Raw genomic sequence first — 4,142 nt, 5'->3', positions numbered from 1 at the left:
AATCAAGATATTATACAAGGTATACAAATTACAACCTTGAACCTTTCTTCACTCTCCCTCTGACTTGATAAATCAAAGGTTGGACTGAGAGTAATAAAATACAATTGACATACATGATACTGCGATAAAACAATCTCAGTTGACAAGCTCAAACGTCTGCAGTTGTTTTTGTCTATAGCAGGCTGTGATTGCTGCTCTGAGCTGCAGGTCCGATTTCTTGTAAATCACGTGACTTTTCCTAGGGCTGCAGTGTGGGCCTCTGGCCAAGGAGTGTCGCTACTGAGAAGAGGAGTGTCACCACTGACAAGAAGAGAGAAGCATTTACAGTAAACTATGGGGCCATGTCATGGATCCACATCCATTGCCCTGTGCACACATCATTAAATCGTCCAGGGCCCGGCTTCCCAAAAGCATCTTAAGGCTAAGTTCATCGTTAGAACCAACCACACCAATTTATATAATAAACCTAAGTCAGATTATTACTGCAATTCACACAATACACAACACTGACAAATACCAGGTAATTATACTTGCCCTCACATAAGAACTAGGCTACATACCGGTGGCTGACTTGACACACATACCAGAGACATGCCATTATCTCTGCATCCGCAGCATGAAAACAGAATTCTATTGAAAGATTTGATCCTTGATGTGAATCTCAATGGGCATTTAAGAACTGTAGTTTGTTTTCTGTGCGCTAATTGTTTGAGGTGAATACCTGTAGACTGCTACACATCAGGATTACACCAGTACTAGACCTCACATTATTGGAATTCTGGCTCACAAGCAGTGATGTAAAGTACATAAGTAAAAATACTTTAAAGTACTACTTCAGTCTTTTTTCTGGGTATCTGTACTTTACTTTACAATTTATATTTTTGACAACTTTTACTTTTACTTCACTACATTCCTAAAGAAAATGATGTACTTTTTACTCCATACATTTTCCCTGACACCCAAAAGTACTCGTAAAATTTTGAATGCTTTGCAGGACAGAAAATTGACCAATTCACACACTTATCAAGAGAACATCCCTAGTCATCCCTACTGCCTCTGATCTGGCGGAATCACTAAACACAAATGCTTTGTTGGTAAATGATGAGTGTGACCCTGGCTATCCGTAAATTAAAAAAACAATTAAATTGTGCCGTCTGGTTTGCTTAATATAAGGATTTTTTAATTATTCGTACTTTAACTTTTACTTTGGCTACTTAAGTATATTTTAGCAACTACATTTACTTTTGATACTTAAGTACTTACTCAAGTAGTATTTTACTGGGTGACTTTCACTTTTACTTGAGTCATTTTCTATTAAGGTATCTTTACTTTTACTGAAGTATGACAATTGGGTACTTTTTCCACCACTGTTCACAAGTCTGGGTGCATTGGATTTTCTGACCTAGTATGTCACAATTTCCTTGATCACTATCACTGTCTTACAATTGAGAAAGAAAAACATCTTGCTTGGCAGCGGTCCATATGCAAAACACTATAAAAAGCATCCCAGTGTTGTTCTGGCTCCGTCATGCAAGTAGAGTGAGAGATCATCATCCTAACTTTGATACATTCAATAGGCCTTTATTTAGAATTCAACATGTTTAATACTAGATAATTACCTGCATACACAAAGGCCTACCAGTGCATTGTACACAAGCACAATATTTCTAACTAACTTTAGGCTTAGTGACAAAACTCTTCACAGTTATGCAAATACAATAAAGATTGTTTCACATGAACAATACTGTCATAGTAATAACCATATGACACCTGGTTAAAAGATGAGTTTATACTTTTATTGTTATAAACTGTGAACTAGAGTAACCGAGTCCTCGCAAGAACAGGCTTAGGGCAATCAATGTGTTTACAGTATACTCTTGGCGACATCTTGTGGTCTTTTATCAAACTGTTTATTTTTTGCCTGTGAAGTGGTGAATTTTTTGGGCCAATAAAGCTCATGTTGTTGTATCAATCACATACAGTACCAGTCAAAAGTTTGGACACACCTACTAATTCAAGGGTTTTTCTTTATTTGTACTATTTTCTACATAGTAGAATAATAGAGAAGACATCAAAACTATGAAATAACACACATGGAATCATGTAGTAACCAAAAAAGTGTTAAACAAATACAAATATATTTTATATTTGAGGTTCTTCAAAGTAGCCACCCTTTGATTTGATGACAGCTTTGCACACTCTTGGCATTCTCTCAACCAGCTTCATGAGGTAGTCACCTGGAATGCATTTCAATTAACAGGTGTGCCTTGTTAAAAGTTAATTTGTGGAATTTCTTTCCTTCAAAACGCGTTTGAGCCAATCCGTTGTGTTGTGACAAGGTAGGGGTGGTATACAGAAGATAGCATTTTTGGTAAAAGACCAAGTTCATATTATGTCAAGAACAGCTCAAATAAGCAAAGAGAAATGACAGTCCATCATTACTTTAAGACATGAAGGTCAGTCAATACGGAACATTTCAAGAACTTTTAAAGTTTATTCAAGTGCAGTCGCAAAAACCATCAAGCGCTATGATGAAACTGGCTCTCATGAGGACCGCCACAGGAAAGGAAGACCCAGAGTTACCTCTGCTGCAGAGGATAAGTTCATTAGAGTTACTAGCCTCAGAAATTGCAGCCCAAATAAATGCTTCACAGAGTTCAAGTAACAGGCACATCTCAACATCAACTGTTTTTTTTTTTTTTTTTAGTAATTTAGCAGATGCTCTTATCCAGAGCGACTTACAGTTAGTGAGTGCATAAATGTTTCATACTGGCCCCCCATGGGAATTGAACCCACAACCCTGGCGTTGCAAGCGCCATGCTCTACCAACTGAGCTACAGGAGGCTACTGTTCAGAGGAGACTGCGTGAATCAGGCCTTCATGGTCGAATTGCTGCAAAGAAACCCCTACCAAAGGACACCAATAATAAAAAGAGACTTGCTTGGGCCAAGAAACACGAGCAATGGACATTAGACAGGTGAAAATCTGTCCTTTGGTCTGATGAGTCCAAATTGGAGATTTTTGGTTCCAACCGCTGTGTCTTTGTGAGACGCAGAGTAGGTGAACGGATGATCTCCACATGTGTAGTTCCCACCGTGAAGCATGTAGGAGGAGGTGTGATGGTGTGGGGGTGCTTTGCTGGTGACACTGTCAGTAATTTATTTAGAATTCAAGGCACACTTAACCAGCATGGCTACCACAGTATTCTGCAGCGATACACCATCCCATCTGGTTGTAGACAATAGTAAAAATAAAGAAAAACCCTTGAATGAGTAGGTGTGTCCAAACTTTTGACTGGTACTGTATGTCACAAGGAAAGAAAGAGAAGCATTGATGTAATACATTCTTCAATGGGCCAACCTACACAGAATATTTGGAAATGTATAAAACAGCACCCTACGCATTTTACTTAAACCCTACCAGTGACAATTTGCCTCCAATATACACAAACTCTGACACCAAAGAGACATTAAAGTACGGAAATACAAATGTTCTGTAATGATATTCACATGTATCTGCAACATGTACAAACAAAGGCATAGAAGCACGGACACACACGTTCGCAAGCACACACACCCACACAAAAACACCCACACGCGCAAACACCTATACATTCTAAAACTGAGGTCCATCAATTATAAAGCCTGAATGAAACTACGCTGCTTATGTGTTACAGCAATTCAAGGTAAGGGGGACGAGTTTAAAAAAAATGCGTAGTAGCCTACGAGAGAAGGGCATTTACATTTTCTTAACAATCCCTCACTTTCACTTTTGCTTTCTCACATAGCATGTGAGTAACAGATTATATGAAACTATGGAGCAAGTTATTAAATGCTTTATTACCAATATACAAATTTGAGTGTATTTTAGTATTATATTCTTACATGAACAACAGAAATACACAACCATGTTTTGACCAATCTTCTGTGAAAACATTGCTTTGGCAATCCCTAAGGCCTAAGTAATTGTTTTATCATATCCTTGGACATCAACATGCAAACTCACCTTCAATGCAGTGAGAAGATCATATTCCATAGTAAAATGCATTTGAATGAATACATCCATAAATATTCAGAAAATATCCTTAACATAAATAAAGTTGGAGGGAACCAAGGATAACAGACTTGCGCTGTGTTTTCATA

The sequence above is a fragment of the Coregonus clupeaformis genome, chromosome 9 (assembly GCF_020615455.1).
Source record: "Coregonus clupeaformis isolate EN_2021a chromosome 9, ASM2061545v1, whole genome shotgun sequence".
Taxonomy (NCBI): domain Eukaryota; kingdom Metazoa; phylum Chordata; class Actinopteri; order Salmoniformes; family Salmonidae; genus Coregonus; species Coregonus clupeaformis.
Note: the sequence above shows the minus strand (reverse complement) of the source record.